Here is a 19,185-nt window from a genome sequence, read left to right as displayed (position 1 = left end):
AATCTGTGTTATGATGATTTGGTTTTGTTCTTTTCTTGTTGGTTGGTTGTGTTTTTGTTAACCCTTTTTTCCTTGTTTGCAGTGCAGGTGTGACCTAGCGATGCGACAAGCAGATGGATGTTTCCTGCCCCAACACACCTGATTCAAATGAGTGGCTCATTATCAAGCCACTGCAGAGCTTGATGACGAGCCGATCATTTGAATCAGGTGTGGTGGAGGAGGGAAACATCTAAAACATACAGGGCAGGGGGGACCCAAAGACCGGAACTGAGAAAGCCAGATTGTCAGAGCAACTTGCCGAGACTTTCCAACCATTTTTCCTGTGACCATAGCTCCCTTGTTAACTAGTCTAATTTTCATAGTCACCTGTGTGCAGACCTTGTCTTTGTTTTTGATTACCATTGTATTGAGTCCTAGGTTTGGTTTTTTCGTTAGTCGTGTGTTTTTCTCCCTACACACTTGCCACGGTGTAGTGAATGTTTTTGTTTTCTTGGGCTGATTTTGTGTTCTCTTGTTATTCAAGGGATTCCGATTTAGTCTTTTTATTGTTAAATAAACCGTTCATTTTAACGGCTCCCTTGGTTCTCTGGCTGATTATCTGCCTCTTGGATCTTACTAAAAATACATTGATTTACAAATCATGTTACGACCCAGCTCGCTAGGAGTAGGGAAGTAACAAAAAACAACCAGTGGAAGTGGTTGAAAAGAAGTTATTTATTTAAATCAAAGTATTAAAATTGTTTTAAATCACAAAAGGCAAAGGGCCAAGACAACGAAAAGAGCAAGTAGGTGCTTTTCAAACAAATGAAATAATCAAAACCTAAAGAGAACTCTCCTAAAATGAGAGTTTAACTAACTATAACTAAAAGAGATCTCTTCAAAAGAAAGAGCTGGTGTAATACTAAACTAACTTTCAGCTTGGCATCACCTCTGGAGCCAGTACTGATCGACAGGGGCTCGTACCGAGGCAGCGTAAACGACATTTGCGGCCGCTCAGCCACTCCAGTCTCTGCCCCTGAGACTGTTTGAGCACCAGGAGGAGCATCTTCTGCTAGCCCTGACTGCACCAGCACTCCGATGATCTCCAATTCTACCAACTTATCTAGAATAAGAGCTTTAAGCTCCCTTTTCAGAATTTGTTTCTGGAACGAGAGACTGAAATAGTTTGCAATCTGCGCCAGATCATCTTTGCGGCAGCCCTCCAATTTGTCCAATGAGGGACTGGTCAAAAACTGTTGCAAATCGAACGACATGTTCTCACTACCACACACAGTTACTAATACAAAACAGTTTTAAACACTCTGGTCCAAACAATAACTTACCTTCGGGAATCTTTTAACAGATATCCCGGACGAGCCCCCACTTTTGTTACAACCCAGCTTGCTAGGAGTAGGGAAGTAACAAAAAACAACCAGCGGAAGTGGTTGAAAAGAAGTTATTTATTTAAATCAAAGTATTCAAGGCAAAGGGCCAAGACAACGGGCCAAGGCAAAGGGCCAAGACAATGAAAAGAGCGAGTAGGTGCTTTTCAAACAAATGAAATAATCAAAACCAAAAGAGAACTCAAATGAGAGTTTAACTAACTATAACTAAAAGAGATCTCTTCAAAAGGAAGAGCTGAAGTAATACTAACCAAACGAGACCTCTCTAAAAATGAGAGCTACCTAAATCCCACACCAAACAAAATGGAAAACAAAACCCTCCTAAATGAGGCCTACTAGTCAAATAGAAACAAAACAAGAACCAAAATACAAGGGGGAACAAGCACCCCTAAGCCTATTGAAGCTAACAAATCAAAACTAAGTGTATGGAAAAATCAGTCAATCAGTCCCCCCCTCTAAACCTAGCTCTTTCGAGTCTGGTTGCCAACAATATAACAAAAACACACTTATGACAAATCTGTCACACACGAAGTGGATCTCTCCTGCCGAGGACTGGTCACCAAAGATGCCAGCCGCAGACTGCCAGGCTGAGACGTCTCTTGAAGCCGGCAGGCGAATAGGTGTTTGCAGGGGATTGGACACTGGCTGGCTCCTCCCCAATCGCCATCCTCCTCCGGGGGAGGAATCCTGTTTCCATATACAGAGGGCACGAGAACACACACACAAACACACACAAATACCTCCAAAAACGGTGGCAGCCATAACACCCCTCCCCTTAAAGCACAAAACCAGGGGTTTTGTTACAGCCTAACCAATTTACACTCAAGACGTAAAGTCTGGATCAGGCATCGGCTAACACATTCTCTGACCCTTTCTTATGCTGGATTTCCATGTTGTAGTCTTGTACAATCAGCCCACCGCATGAGGTGCTGGTTATGATTGTACATGCAGGACAGGAAAACAAGCGGGTTTTGATCTGTGAAAACTACAACTGGCAACAGGCTGGACCCAGGGTACACTTCCATTGCTGAACAATAAGGCAAGGGTTTCTTTTTCCATGGTGGGCCACCTAGTTTGAGGCCCGCCGAACGCTCGGAAAAAGCAACCCACCGGGTGGTCGACCCCATCTGCATCTTCTCGCAACAACACAGCATCTGCACCCCCAGCACTGGCATCCACCCCCAACCCGAAAGGGCGAGAAAGATCAGGAGCAGCGAGCACAGGCGCATACCTGAAAAGAGACTCCACGCTTCAAAATGCATACAGACACTCAGGAGTCCACACAAAACCCACCCCGGGATGTTTGAGAAGCATTTCTGTAGTGCTGGATCAGCCCATTGAGCAGCACACACACATTCTCTGATCACCGGCAAGGCTAGACAATCAGGCACGAGCGCGTCGAGACTGTCGGAGCGTGCCAGCTCCGCAGCGCTGTCACTCGAAGCTGCAGAGCGACTCTCCGTTTTATTTGCCAATTCACCCTCTACTGAAAAGGCTGTCATCGAAATATTATCAGACAGGGAAACATTGTCTTTTAGTGCTTGTGCATGAGTGAGGGCACATGAAGGAATTAAATCAGTGCGTGTCAAAGTTTCTCCACCGAGCTCAGTGTGCCGCGGGGAATCCGGCACTTCTAGCGCAGGAAACACGTTGTCTCCAGTTTTATCATTCCCCATAAGAAAAACTATCTCCTCAATGGGCAGGGCAGGACAAACAGCGACAGGAAAAAACCCTGTGACCAATTGAGACTGTACATGAATGCGGTGTACAGGTCGGGGAACGTATCCCGTTTCAATGCCACATAACACGGCACCATACCCGCATGCTGACTGTTCAGAGAATGGCAGTACATTTGCAAGAATCACTGATTGTGATCCACCTGTGTCTCTGAGTATCTGCACACTCTGCTGATCGCTTGGCTCTCCTGTTAGTGATACCATGCCCTCAAAAATGAGTGGTTTGAAACATTCATCTGGCGTCTCACGGTCAAAGTGACATTACTGTGTGGAGTTTGCATGTTCTCCCCGTGTTCACCCGGGGTTTCCTCCGTAATAACCCCCACTGGCAGCTGGCAGCCCACCGCTCCTGGTCTGCCGTGGAGGAACGACAGACCGAGGATGGGTCAAATGCGGAAATATAATTTCACGAGAAGCATGGCGTGTAGTGTAACTCACTTGTGTGACATGATAAATAAAGTACGTTTCTTCTTCTTCTTTCTAACACTGGCTTCTGCCCTGAACAAACCAATGCCTTTCGGCTGCGGTGCACCATGGGAAGGTGTGGGCGCACCATGACAAGACTGCTGCTCCTTGTGCTTAAGTGCTAAGCAGTTTGCAATAACATGCCCAGCTTTGTGACAATAAAAACATTCCCTTTCCCCCCTCCTTGGACTAAGGGGTTTGGGAATGCTGCTCTGTGCTGCTGTAGTATACCAGGGCTTATCAGTAGAGACTGACTGAAAAACAGTCTTGTGAGTAAGCGCATACTCATCAGCGAGCACGCAGCGGAGGTAAGAGTGGTTACTTTCTGCTCTTTCAGATAAACCACCATGCACTCGGGCAAACATTTCTTAAACTCCTCCAGCAGAATCGGTTCCCGTAGTGATTCAAAATCAGAGGCTTTGCACGCAGTGCTCCATCTATCAAACAACCCAGCCTTTTCCCTGGCGAACTCACTGTAGGTCTGATGAGGAGCTTTTTCATGATTTCTAAATTTCTGCCGATATGCTTCAGGGACCAGCTCATAAGCACGTAAGATTGCCGCTTTAACAGAATCGTAGTGGAGGTTGTCCTCAACTGGGAGCGCAGCTACAGCTTCCTGAGCTTTCCCATGCACTTTACACTGCAACAAGAGAGACCACACCTCTGGCGGCCACTGCAATGTGATGCGTTCGAAGGCTGCAAAGTATGAATCAACTTCAGTCTCTCGACACGTAGGAACTATAGCAATGCGTTTGCTTATGTCAAATGTTTTTTGCGAAGTGGTAGAAGGAGACATACCTGAGGCAGCAGCGGATGCTCTCAGCACAGCGGCGTCTCTATGAGCCTCGAGCTCTAGCTGGCGTAGCCACACAGCTTCGTCAGCCTCAATTTCCAGCCGTTTGATCTCCAGCTGGAATTCTCTCTCCTGTGCCCTCTTCTGAGCTTCCATCTGGAGACACGCAAGCCGTACTTTCAGCTTGGCATCACCTCTGGAGCCAGTACTGATCGACAGGGGCTCGTACCGAGGCAGCGTAAACGACGTTTGCAGCCGCTCAGCCACTCCAGTCTCTGCCCCTGAGACTGTTTGAACACCAAGAGGAGCATCTTCTGCTAGCCCTGACTGCACCAGCACTCCGATGATCTCCAATTCTACCAACTTATCTAGAATAAGAGCTTTAAGCTCCCTTTTCAGAATTTGTTTCTGGAACGAGAGACTGAAATAGTTTGCAATCTGCGCCAGATCATCTTTGCGGCAGCCCTCCAATTTGTCCAATGAGGGACTGGCCAAAAACCGTTGCAAATCGAACAACATGTTCTCACTACCACACACACATGTTATGGCTGGGTTTTTGCCTTTGATTGTGTTTTTGGTTTTGTGTCTCTCCAGGGCTGGTACGTGGCAGGGGCGGGGCTGATCTCACCTGAGACTAAGCAGCAGCCAGACGCACCTGCAATTAATTCTCACTGATCAGAGCTCCCTCTCTTAAGCACGCTTCTCTCACTCTCAGGTGCCAGAAGATTATGGTTCTTCCCCGAGTGTGTGTCGAACGGTTGATGGTCTCTGGTCCCTGCCACGTATCTCCCACCGCTGAGTTAAGCCTTTGTTCAGTTCTCGAGTGTTTTGTGTTCTGCTTGAGTGCCTGTTTTACCTGTGCTGTCGCGTTGTTTTCCTACAGTACGTGTTCCTTCTTTTGTCTGCCTGTGTTCATTTTTCCCCTAACAGAGTTTTTTGTTTCAGCTGTCGAGTGTTTCCTCCAGCCTTGTTTCCTGTCATCACCGGCCTGTGCGCCTTCCCAGTTTTTGGAGTTTTGTGTTCCACTGTCGAGCTTCCCTCCAGCGCAGACTGTCTTCCTCAGCAGTGCACAGATTCCAGCCTCTGAGAGTTTTCTGTTGTTACTTTGTTAAATAAACTGTCTTATCATTGCCACTCTGCTTTTGAGTCCTGCCTACCTTGCCTTGGCGTCACAACACAGTTACTAATACAAAACAATTTTAAACACTCTGGTCCAAACAATAACTTACCTTCGGGAATCTTTTAACAGATATCCCGGACGAGCCCCCACTTTTGTTACAACCCAGCTTGCTAGGAGTAGGGAAGTAACAAAAAGCAACCGGTGGAAGTGGTTGAAAAGAAGTTATTTATTTAAATCAAAGTATTCAAATTTGTTTTAAATCACAAAAGGCAAAGGGCCAAGACAATGAAAAGAGCGAGTAGGTGCTTTTCAAACAAATTAAATAATCAAAACCAAAAGAGAACTCTCCTAAAATGAGAGTTTAACTAACTATAACTAAAAGAGAACTCTTCAAAAGGAAGAGCTGAAGTAATACTAACCAAATGAGACCTCTCTAAAAATGAGAGCTACCTAAATCCCACACCAAACAAAATGGAAAACAAAACCCTCCTAAATGAGGCCTACTAGTCAAATGGAAACAAAACAAGAACCAAAATACAAGGGGGAACAAGCACCCCTAAGCCTATTGAAGCTAACAAATCAAAACTAAGTGTATGGAAAAATCAGTCAATCAGTCCCCCCCCTCTAAACCTAGCTCTTTCGAGTCTGGTTGCCAACAATATAACAAAAACACACTTATGACAAATCTGTCACACACGAAGTGGATCTCTCCTGTGCCGAGGACTGGTCACCAAAGATGCCAGCCGCAGACTGCCAGGCTGAGACGTCTCTTGAAGCCGGCAGGCGAATAGGTGTTTGCAGGGGATTGGACACTGGCTGGCTCCTCCCCAATCGCCGTCCTCTTCCGGGGGAGGAATCCTGTTTCCATATACAGAGGGCACGAGAACACACACACAAACACACACAAATACCTCCAAAAACGGAGGCAGCCGTAACAGGCAGTCATCATATTGCACATGTGGGGTCATGTGGTGCTTGTTGGAGTTAAGTATCCTCATTGCTTATGGAAATAAACTGTTCTTCAGTCTGGTGGTTGGTGCTTTAATAGTCCAGTAGCTCCTGCCAGAGGGCAACATGTCAGACAGGTGGCAGCCCATCATTTTCTGTGCAGTGATGATGATCCCTCTGAAGAGCTCTCCTGTCTGCTGCTGAGCAGCTGCCATACCACACTGAGATGCAGTACATCAGTACACTCTCAATGGAGGAGCGGTGGAGGGCCACCAGAAGCTCTTCTTCCAGAAAACAACAAATAAACATGACTTAATTCATTTATTATTCACACACTCTAGGAATAGTGAGTCACAACAAATTCAAAGTCACTACTGTTGTATTCATTTACATAATACTTAGTAAAATACATATTTGTGCTACACACACTCATATTACTTTGTAAAATTGTATTAAGAACATTTTCACATGGATTCCATACAGTAAATCTCACTTCACAATACTGCATTCCAGTGTACTTAAAGCATACTTTTATGTAAAATCATCAAAATATGCTTAAACTTAGAGCAATTGTACATGTTGAGGCATTAAAAAGTAATATAGTTTTTAATGAGTCCATTAAAGTTCAAGTATACAGGTACTGCATATTAATGTACTTAATATACGGGTATTTTAATATAACTTGAATTAAGTTATACCTAAATACCCCTGGCCCACAGATGCTGCTTGTATTTATTTGACAGTCATCAGCGTCTACAGTGTAGCTGCTTTTTGTGCCTTATATAAAAAAATCTCTCAGTACCTAAACTAATGTGAGCTAGCTGGTAATGTTATACAATTACCACAACTACACTAAGTTAGCTAAAGCCAGTAAGTAACCAAGCACAGCACAGCACAGCACACTTTGGGAGGCTACTGTGATGAACCTGATCCTGAATCATGACCATTGGGTTAAATAAAGACGCTCCACTTTGTCTTCACCTCCTGGCTGAAGCCAGGCCACCGTCCCTCTTGTTGTCTCCTGTTGTCATTTTTATGTGAAATGAAAATACATATTTTCAGAGTAAGTTATGCATATAAGAAAATAACCCTGTATATTTGTGGATATGACTTTTAAACGCCACAGATTTTAAAAAATCATGTTTGTGGACAATGAAATATTTGTCGATCATGGTCCACATTTGTGGGTTGTCTTCTGTGGGTTACAACTATTGAAGTCCAATAGAAACTTCCATAGAAGAACTGAATGAAAAGGGTTAAGATTGATAATTACTTGTACATATCCATATAATATATAATGGATAATATCAAGGTGCCATATTGCATACAATTGTAAAACACAGAAAGGAGCAGATGTACAGTAGCAGACAGCATGTTCACTTTAGACAGTCTTTGTCTCCCCCTGCTGATTATCTTCAGAACTACAATGGTTTTCAGCTCTGATGAAAAGTGACAGAGATAAAAGGGCAAAGGTTTTCTCTGTCTTTATATTCAACATGATGTTGATGTGAGGAAAGATAAATGAGCTACCCACAATAAATGTCAAGAGGTGGATTCCTTGGCAGAGGAGCCTTCCTCATTACTACATAGGTGCAGTTCTTGGGATCTCTGTTGTTAACCTGAAACACAGAAACAGAAAAATAACACATATCTTAGGGTTTTCTTTTCTTAACCATGTGTAGCTCAAAGAGTAAAAGCCACCCTCCAATACTACTGGAGATGTGTTTTTTCCAAAGTTCAATGTTGCAGACAACCAGTGCTTTTCTGTACCTCTGATTTCAGACAAAGTCATGGAAGATTTCTAAAAAATTTTGTCACAAACGACAAAAAGCTACTAGTTCAAGCTGCCATAGATGAAGCTTTCAAAACAAACCACAGTGAAAAGAGAAAAAACAAACAAATAAACAGTGATAAAGTGGCAGAGTTTAGAAATGACCTATGAGAACTTTATAAAGTTTTACTTTTAAATTAGGCAATGATGAAGCCTTGTTTTACCAAAACGTCTTAGTGCATTGCCCTTGTGCTATTGCACTGAAATTATTCATAGACTTTTCAGACACGTAAATTAAACTTATAACATCCAACATTAGCAATGATCAAGGACATCTGGAGAGAGTTGTTGCTATATGGTAAGTGCCAATGAGCTGCAGGAGGTGAACAATGAAATGTCAGGGAGCCAAGACATTTGACAAGTAAGAGAGGCTGTCAGCAGTGGAGGAGGAAGTATTCAAATCTTTGACTGAAAGGTACTAATACCACACTGTGAAAATAGTGCGAGTATGAGTAAAAGACCTACATCCAAAACCTAACTTAAGTAAAAGTAAGTAAAGTATGTAAAATAGTAAAAGTATTGTCAGTGTTTGACTGTTCCATCTGATTTCTGGATTAATTTTACTGCTGCACTGTGTGTGCTGTATTTTACCACTGTAGATGTTTAAGGTTGAGCAAATTTACTTTCTATACTGTTGGACAGTGTAATCGAAACATAAAAATAGTGTAATCATTTTCTGTAAGATCATCATGTTTGTAGTGTCAACTATCCTGGTAGAACTACGTTTCTGTAAAAACTGAGCTCAGAAAAACGACTTATTTTTAGATTTGAGACAACACATTTTCCATCTAATCCAAGGGTTTTTTTTTTTTTAATAGTTTGTTCAGTTTAAGTTTTCTGAAAAGGAATGCTTCAGTTCATCAGAAAAAAAAATTGTCATAAAAATCAGTAAGTTTGGAGATACTGTAGACAGGAAGGGTATGAAAAATTATAATCGGAAAAGTAACTAGTCACTAAAGTTGCCCAACAAATGCAGTGAAGTAAAAAATGACAACATTTACCTCTGGGAGGTATTTGAGTGAGAAGCATAAAATTGCATTAAATGGAAATACTCAAGTAAAGTACAAATACCTTGAATTTAGACTTAAGTACAATACTTAAGTAAAATAGTTACATTGCACCACTGTCAAAAAAACAATAAAACAACAGAAAGTCACCCTTAGTCTGATGTAGAAGGAGGTGATGACACAGCCATACAGGAACATCAGAGCCAGCAGACCAATCAGAATCCACCTGAGCTGATGAGACTGAGGAGGAGAAGGAGGAGGAGGAGGAGGAGGAGGAGGAGGGGTGCAAACTGCCTCCTTTTCACCTAATCAAAACATAGTAAGACTACTTCATATTTAAACTACTTTACACACAAATGCAGGGTCACTGTCTGACAAACACAGCTTTAGCTTTTGCACAAACTCAAGCACAGTTCCCAGTTGGATTTCAACAACACCAGCAGTGACCTGAGAGAATTCTCAATTTCATATTATAGCCAGTAAGTGAATGGACAAACAAGATAAACAACAAATAGATACTGAAGCCCCTGAAAATGTGGTTTCAAACTTTGAGAATTTTTGTGCCAGAGTATTAAACATGAAACGTGAAATGTTTTTCAGTGATTTTCAGCTAAGTAAGACACTAACTTTATAGAAATTGAAGATATATAACCACATAAATCCTATTGGCTTTATTTCTTCATTAACTAAGGCACTGCAAATCTTCCAAAGGGTTAAACCTACCTGGCAGTAGTGTGGTTGGTGTTCCTGTCTGGGTGTAATCGAGATCATCTTTTTTCACTGTGAACTCACACTGATATTTCATGTTCAGGGCCTCTGGCCCAATGTTGAGTATGATAAAAAGGCACTTGTTGGGATTCTCTTGATGCATGATAATGTTCTTACAGTCTTTCATTCCCTTCTGGCAGAGCAGCGTTCGCCCAGGTTTGTCCGTTCTGAGATTGAACAAAGATGTGTTAGATAGAGTACGTCGACCAGCAAGGTACAAGAGTACAATCTTGGCATACTTGTACTTTACTTGAGTATTTCTGTTCTATGCTACTACTTCATACTTCTATGTCATTACATTTCAGGGGGAAATATTTCACTTTAAGCTCAACTACATTTATTTAACACTTAAACTTACAAGTTACTTTTTACATAAAAAACATATGAAATGCATGAAATATGCATTACTATACTACTAATCTACCCAAAAGTATAAAAAGTATCTAAAACTGGCTCCACATTACACCACACAACGACAAGGAGTCTTTCTGCATAATGAATACTTTTGATATTTTTACATGTTATATTTTGCTAGTATTACTTCTTTCGTTTCCGTTAAGTAAGATTTGGAATTCAGGACTTTTACTTTGTAATGGAATAGTTTTTAGACCAAAGGATTTCTACTTTTACTTAAGTAAAGGTGGAAGTGGTGGAAGAGTACCTCCTCCACCACTGCTGATGCATAGGATTAGCTAAGCACTGACAGGAGAGTGGCATCAATCTTCTGATCTCCATTCATTAATTAATCTAAAATGAACGTTTAGATGCTGCTAACACTGTATTGTTGATAACACAGTCACAGAGAAGTATTTTTGTTTTGTTTTGTTTTGTTTTGTTTTGTTTTGTTTTGTTTTGTTTGTTGTTGAATGAGAATATTTACAGGTTTGTTATGGTTTGTTTTGTTTTGTTTTGTTCTTGCACATGTTTGGTAATTTAGTTGGCTGAAGTCCTCTCATGCAGTTAAGGTGGTGCAACACAAATCTGTTATTGGTGTTGGCAGCTGGTCAGAAAACCCTCACAAATACAGGCATAAACATTTATCCCATTGACCTCTCAATAGGACTGTTAAAGCATTTTATGCTGCGATTGAGGACAATAATAATTACTGTTCTTGTGATATGTTTATGCACAGAAAGACAAAACACTCATGCTAGAAGAAAGGAAGTACAGTGAAATGAGATGAGAATCATAGACATTGGTACAAAAAAAGCTCAAATTGTATAAATACAATAAAAAGCAGCATGCACTTCAAATTGGAAAAGCATCAGCCCTCATCCTGCCGCCACACAGATACCACTACCTTAATGAAGCCAGAATACATACAGTGATATGCCACTGAGCTGAACATCTTCAACAGATGTGACATTTGCGGTGTGTTCACAGCTGATAGAAGCGAACCCTCCGAAGCTCACAGTCCGATTCTGTGGCTGAATCACCTCAAAACCTGATGAATGACAATGGCATTAGCTAGCCTTGGAAAACACTTAATCAATCGTAAACATTAACATCTAACTAGGTTTTCTTTTGTTTATTAATTTTCATCAGAGAATCATTACAGGTATCATTTAAGAAGTGAAATCAGCCTGTTGAAGAAATCAAAGGGAGGTCAGTGTTTTCAGTCTACAATTCTTTTCCCTTTTCTTTGAACAGGCTGAACAGTGTCAGGACCTCTACTTCATTCAGTATGTTAATATACTGAATGTCACTGCTATATGACTTCAAATTCTTTTTCAACAACAATTGTGGAAACAGCTCAGCTCCTATAACGAAACTGCAGTTTCATTGGATCTTTCGGTGAATTACTGCTATTCATCATATTGTTATTATTTTATTCTAATACAGTTGAATAAGAAGTTGAAATGGAAAAAAGGACCATGTAAATTCCTACAGACATTAGATGGTTAAATGTCCTACCATGGCTTGGGTGGAGGATGAAGCCCAGATAAACTGTAAAGATGATAAAGATGTCGAAGCTGCAAGCTGTCATCTCAGCGTTTCTGCTCTGTCTTGCACTGTGGTAAAAACTGGAATAGAAAACAAAGACAGCGGAGAAAACCACCATCACAATCACGAACAGCTCGTTCTGATGCTCAGCAACAGGAAAAGGTAACTTTTGAGGTTGAGCTACATGCTGATCTAACCAAAATCTGTGTTTATATGGTGCCTGCACTTCATTGTGTCATGCCTCTATCTCCAGTTATCAACGGTTACTCAAACTGCTGTTGTTTCTGCAGTTTGTGTGGGTGGACATTTTCCTGTCATGCAATGCAGTGCATTTTCTTCTTTTATTACTAATCAGAAAGAAGTGTAAATGACACCACTTCCTGTACAATGGAAATATTATATATTTGGTGTTTGAATTTTTTTATCAGAGTACACCAAATTATATGTGGGTCTTTGGGGAAAAAAAACTGAGTTGAATACCTATAATTAGCTCATCATTATAAAAGGCACCAACAATATCCAACACCATGGATCCTGACTTTCACCGTCAAACGTGATGAGACTGCAGGGTGTATTTTAGAACATCCTTGGACCAAAAAGCCAAGTAAAATAATTAAAAAAGAAAACATTTTCTAGAGTTGCAACGATTATTCAGTTGATGGATTAAATGATCAAAAGTAATTGAACCTGCAAATATTTTAATAATCGATTCATCATGTAGGTAACATTGTAATAGGTCCAGTTTTCTTTGTCTTTGATTACTTTACATTTAATATTTTGAGGTTGTGTCATGGAGTTTAGTCTAAAGGAGTGATCTCAAGACGCTACCTTGCAAATGTTTAACTGAAAAAATAATCAGCATTTTAATTGATAAGCAAAATGATTGTTAATTGCAGCCCTCATCAAGTGTAATATATTATTTTTACATCAGGCCCCTCAACCAGCAACCCCGTCTCCTAGAAATTATGTCTAAATATCACCAATTTTGAAACAGCAAATACAAATTGAAAGAAACATAATGCCCCCTTGATTATGTTTTCTATTAACATGAAGAGAATACAATGCGGTTTTCGTCTTGGCCGTGGAACACTGGACCAGCTCTATACCCTCCACAGGGTGCTTGAGGGTTCATGGGAGTTTGCCCAACCATGTGCTTTGTGGACTTAAAGAAGGCATTCGACCATGTCCCTCGCGTCATTCTGTGGGAGGTGCTCCGGGAGTATGGGGTTGGAGGCCCTCTATTGAGGGCTTTACAGTCCCTGTACAACCGGAGCAGGAGCTTGGTCCACATTGTCGGCAGTAAGTTGGACCTGTTCCCGGTGCATGTTGGACTCTGGCAGGGCTGCCCTTTGTCACCAGTTCTGTTCATCATTTTTATGGACAGAATTTCTAGGAGCAGCCAGGGGCCGGAGGGGGTTCGGTTCAGGAGCTGCCAGATTTCGTCTCTGCTTTTTGCGGATGATGTTGTCTTGTTGGCTTCCTCGAGCCAGGACCTTCAGCATGCACTGGGGCAGTTCGCAGCCGAGTGTGAAGCAGCTGGGATGAGAGTCAGCACCTCCAAGTCCGAGGCCATGGACCTCGACCGGAAAAAGGTGGCTTGCTCCCTTCAGGTTGGGGGAGAGTTCCTGCCTCAAGTGGAGGAGTTTAAGTATCTTGGGATCCTGTTCACGAGTGAGGGAAGGATGGAGCGTGAGATTGACAGGCGGATCGGTGCAGCGGCCCCAGTAATGCGGTACCGGTCTGTCGTGGTTCCTACCCTCACCTATGGTCATGAACTTTGGGTCATGACCGAAAGAACAAGGTCCTGGATACAAGCAGCTGAAATGAGTTTCCTCCGCAGGGTGGCAGGGCGCTCCCTTAGAGATAGGCAGAGGAGCTCTGTCACCCGGGAGGAGCTCAGAGTAGAGTCGCTGCTCCTCCACATAGAGAGGAGTCAGCTGAGGTGGCTCGGGCATCTCTATCAGATGCCCCCTGGACGCCTCCCTAGGGAGGGGTTCCAGGCATGTCCCACCGGAAGGAGGCCCCGGGGAAGACCCAGGACACGCTGGGGTGACTATGTTACTTGGCTGGCCTGGGAACGCCTCGGGATCCCCCCAGAAGAGCTGGGGGAAGTGTCCGGGGAGAGGGAAGTCTGGGCGTCTCTGCTCAGACTGCTCCCCCTGCACCCCGGCCCCAGATAAGTGGGAGAAAATGGATGGATGGATGGATGGATGGATGGATGGATGGATGGATGGATGGATGGATGGATGAAGAGAATACTGTATATCAGTACTGACAACAATTTCAATATTCTCTCTTGCAATACAATGTATTCTCACAAGGAGTCAACATTTTTTCTGTTATATAGACATTTACAGAACTTGATCAAGGTTAGGGAAAGATTCTGTTCTTGGTTAAAAAACGTAACAGTCAGAGGTGACTTTTGTTGTTCTGATTGTCCATACTGTCATTTTTATGTTGGTCTATTCTGTACACATGACATCGATTGCATGTCTGTCCACATCCTGGGAGAAGGATCCGTTCTCTGTTGTGCTTCCTGGGGGTTCTTCCAGTTTTTCCCCACATATGTTTTTTTTTTTTTTTTTTTTTGGGGGGGGGGGGGGGGGGTTCACTCTCTCAATTTAGTGTCTATGGATTTAGTGTTGATTACTGGACAGACAGCCAGCAACTACTCCCCCTTGTCATCTCAGTCCCACGCAGCGGCGAAACTTGGAAGGAGGGAGGGGAGAAGGCGTGGAGTGGGTTTGACACAGCCGAGTCCAATCTTCACCAATCGCACCAGCTCCTCGCCTCATCTTTAAAAACACCGCTGGTGAGGCGCATGGCAAGTTTCGAGGATGACTGAGCCCGTGCACAAAAGTGTCCGACGCCCAAACTTCTCCCAAGAGGAGACTGACATTCTGGTCCGGGAGGTCCAGGCTCGCAATGGCCATATCTACGGCACATGCAGTTCGGCCTCTCTCTGTCTTAAGTCCCTTAATGTGTCCTCCGTGAGTTCATACTGACATTCACGTCTTACAGCCATGTTGTGTAAAACGCAACATGCCACGAAGAATGCACCGACACTCTGAGGGCTGTATGTTAATGAACCACCTGTCCAGTCCAGACATCTAAAATGCATTTTGAGAACCCCAAATGTGCATTCGATGACTGACCGAGCACTGCTGAAAAACCACGCTGGTTGTCTGTTGGTCAAAGCTCTGAAAAGTGAAATTTGAAAAACACTGCAGCAGTATCTCTTTTCAGAAACACTCTCCTGGTTGGGAGCCAGTGGTAGAAGAGGTATTCAGGTTCTCAAGTAAAGGTAACAACAGCACAATGTAAAACTCTAAGTTGCAAGTTGGTGCAGCTTTTTCACGGCTACAATGGAGCTCATTTTAACTGTTCTGAACATTTTAATGTGACACCTTATTCAACCCAGTATCACGCCAAAGCTTGTAAAAGACCAATGTCTTCCATCTTGTCACATTTTCCCTCACTTGGCATGAAAAGAACATTCTAATTCTGCAGTCAAGTTATGAATATGAATGAATGAATATCATTAGTAAGTGGGATAAGCAGGAAAATGTGTCTTTTGTATTTGTGGTTGTCTGTACTTTCTTTGAAGAAACTGAATTGCGACAAGCTTTTAGAAAAGAAATCTTGATTTAATGTCATTTATGCAACCACTCACGCTTTTGACCATTATCTTTATCAGCATAAAGTTTCTTTGAAGGAAAACAAACTCCCAGCAGTGTTACTTCACATCCTGTTTTTCAGAGGTTTTGCTTCTGTGAAATCTTTGTGCGTACGTGTATGGCAGAAGAAAAACCACAGACACAGTCAGCATTAGCCTGATTTCTGCTCTCTGATTGGTCCGAAGTTTAAGTTTTATCTGCTTTAAGATAAAATGGGATGAAGAGCTTATCCAGTGTCCTTCTGTCAAAAACACTGGGTTACTTTTTTATTTTTACTTTTTCAGTGTTGGGGCACAACTACTTTGTCAACTTTCTATCATAAGGCAAGTCAAATAAAACAATTTTAACATGGACCTTACAGCAAAATCATCTTGCTTGTTTCCTTAAGGGTTTGTTTTAGCCCACAACACTTAGCAGTGCTCAGGGACCTAATCACAGAGATAAAAACTGTGTCCTAGCAAGATATGCAGCAATAACAGTGAGCTGCAGACAAACAACAACACACACAGCCACACACAAAAAAAACAAACAAAATATAGCACAAAATCATGAGGGCAATTTCTAATGCATATAATATATACGATTATAATCCAAGAAAGCTAGCAAGGCTCTGTTCTTCCCTGGTCTCTGACCTTGAAACAAAAAAACAGATGCAGGCATCTGAACGATATGTTTTAGAACTCCTGTTATAGATATAGGTTTTATTTTATTCTCTTCTGATGAACTCAGTCCTAGAAACAAGCTGAGATTTTCATTTGTGGATATCCAAAATTTGTTTAACAGTTGAATCATGATAAACCTGCCAGTCTGCTTCTTCAGAAGTGCATTTAGTTTAAGACGGAGGGGGGTTGCCCCGTTGTTTATTTACTATTATTTATTTATCTCAATGTTAATTTAATTTTTCAATTGTTTAGCCCAACCCCTTCGTAAATTTTTCCTTTGTACATTTCCCCACCACAACTACTTTCAAGCCATCTCTCATCTTCTATCTCTCAACACACGCACACTTCCACACACTTATGCCACAAAGCCAGTCAAATCATAATGAAACAAAAGCAATGCATATACGCACGCACACACAAACTCACACTGCCCTTCAACACCCTCAACATACAATGTGAAAATACTCCACTGGTGCCTGCCCGTCTCTGTTTTGTTTGTTGTTTTTTGTTTTGCCGTGTCTTCACTGTGTTATTTGGATGCTTCTGTCATGTCACATGTCTCATGTCACGTGTTTTGTCCTGTATTGCATCACTTAATAAAAAAAAAAAAAAGAAGTGCATTTTGGATCATCAGACATCTTCAGAGAACCCTCCTACCACATCTTTCCAACATGTGAATGAGGGAGCTTTGTCCAACCTTTTTCTTTCTGACGACAATCTGGCATTCACACCCACTGGAGGAGAGATGGGAGCCAGGGTTTGAACTCTCTGTTGCTCTGTCATGTTTCATGCGAACAACTGACACTATGAATGTGTGTTGTGAGACTGTGTTAATGTGCACCATTATATCCATGTTGAAATAACATCACATCTCTGTGAGAGCCAGCTTTTCAAGTGTGGCTGTTTGTTCTGACTGGTGTTCAGTCAGAATCCTGACCCTAAGGTTGACATACTTGTGGTATGTCCTAAAAACCACAGACAGGAAATGCACTTACACAGAGAGTCTCTGTGACTGGAATAGAGCCAGCAAGTCAGTAACATAACTAGGGCAACTTTTATCAGCTGAAAAAATATATCCATCCATCCATCCATCCATCCATCCATCCATCCATCCATCCATCCATCCATCCATTTTCTATACAAGACCATCCCTTTTTGGGGTTGCAGGGGGGCTGGAGCCTATCCCAGCTGTCAACAGGTGAGAGGTGGGGTACACCCTGGACTGGTCGCCAGTCGATTGCAGGGCAGAAAAAATATATCAGGATTTAAATTATTTATATCTCACGCTCATTCTAAGAAAGCGGTTAATACTTTTATCTCAAACAAGTTAGAAACTACAGCAATCCTCTTTACTTGATAACCCAGACAAAAAATAGAAAGGCTCCAGCTCGTTAAAGAATGCAGCACCCCTCACAAACACACATTTTGGTGCTGTTCTCTAGAACCAACTGCCTGATAATCAAAAGCAAACTGAAAACTTATCTATTTTTCTCTTGCTCACAATTTGTTAGTGTGCATCTGCCACGCTCTCTGGTTTATTTTTCTGGGGTTCATATTGGGCTTTCACTTGAAATGTGGGTCACCTGTGGGTAGCATTTTAGGACTCTTCTGAAAAGACCCACTAGCAGTCTCTAGAGTCTGAAGTGTTGTACTGCATTAAACAAATGAATTGAACGAATGAAACAAACAACACATTGACAATTTTGATATACTAATAGAGTGGCAAAAAAATGTAAAGTTCTTCCAGAATGTAGCACTCATAGAAAGGTCCTGAGGTCAATGTATGTCAATGTGGTTTATCTTCAAGGGAACATGAATGTGCTCAGTAAATTTCTTGTGTACAAGTGCAAGCAGATTAGGGTCCCAAATATTGGCTGGCTATTAGCCAGTAGCAGTTCTACCTGATCCCTCTTTAACTATGAATTCATGTGTTTCTGACCACAAAGGTATTATTTTGAAAGCCCCATTTCCACCTCCTGCTCCCACTGTGTCTAATCATGTTTCTTCTTGTGTCCTTAATACAACCTCCTCTGACAACTTTCATAAGGGTTTCACCTCTGCACCTTGTAATATCCAAAAACCGAATATGTACAGATGATTTACTGAATAGCTGCAGTACTAGTAAAGTTCAACTGTACCTGTAAAGTACAAAAATCGGATCAGTCAAAGCAACACACTTCACACCTTGGCTAAATAACAATACCAAAGATAAAAAGTAAAAAGCAGACAAGCAGAATGGAAATGGAAAAGTTCCCTAATGTACTGAAATTATGAAAGAACTAATGTCCACTTAACAAAAAACAGTGACAGAAGCAGGTCCTCCTATTGCTCCAATATCATAACAACACACTGATATAACCCGAGTCATTTTCATAATTTCTGTCATGACATGAATTCAAACTCCACCTGTGTAAAATTAAAGCCTTCATCGAGTCCTTTAGAAGTATTTCCCGGCAATTTTCAGAGGGATGTTGGTCCCATGAATCTATCTATTGTAAATAGCTCTCTGTCCACTGGCTATCTTCCCTCCTGTTTAAACATGCAGTTTTGCCCCTTAAAAATCCCAGCATTGACCCTCTGGATTTAAAAAAATGTAGACACATTTCTAAATTGTGATATGATTAATCATAATGTCTTTGACAATTTTCAACCAGGCTTCTGTCATAGCACCAAAATTGCCCTGATTAAATTTAAAATCTTTCACTTGGAGCTGATTCTGGAGATTGTTGAATTTAAAATCTTCTCGATTTCATCTCAGGATTAAATCAGTTAATCAGTTTAACATTTTATTCTATTGGATCACCTTGAAAAGTGGATTAGCATTGAGGATACTGGCCTAGACTGGTTCAAAT

General features: G+C 41.8%; 1 long non-coding RNA gene across 1 annotated transcript; it reads right to left on the bottom strand.

Annotated features, from left to right (window-relative positions):
- Nucleotides 1-10,005: 10,005 nt before the first annotated feature.
- Nucleotides 10,006-12,249, bottom strand: LOC139340520 (uncharacterized). The gene is made up of 3 exons (XR_011602952.1): nucleotides 11,965-12,249; nucleotides 11,374-11,494; nucleotides 10,006-10,217 (listed from the first exon to the last, which is right to left on the bottom strand). It is a non-coding gene; the product is annotated as an uncharacterized lncRNA (long non-coding RNA).
- Nucleotides 12,250-19,185: the final 6,936 nt, after the last annotated feature.

Source organism: Chaetodon trifascialis, chromosome 12 (assembly GCF_039877785.1).
Source record: "Chaetodon trifascialis isolate fChaTrf1 chromosome 12, fChaTrf1.hap1, whole genome shotgun sequence".
Classification (NCBI taxonomy): domain Eukaryota; kingdom Metazoa; phylum Chordata; class Actinopteri; order Chaetodontiformes; family Chaetodontidae; genus Chaetodon; species Chaetodon trifascialis.
The sequence above is the reverse complement of the archived record's forward strand: the minus strand, read 5'-3'. Positions and strand labels throughout refer to the sequence as shown.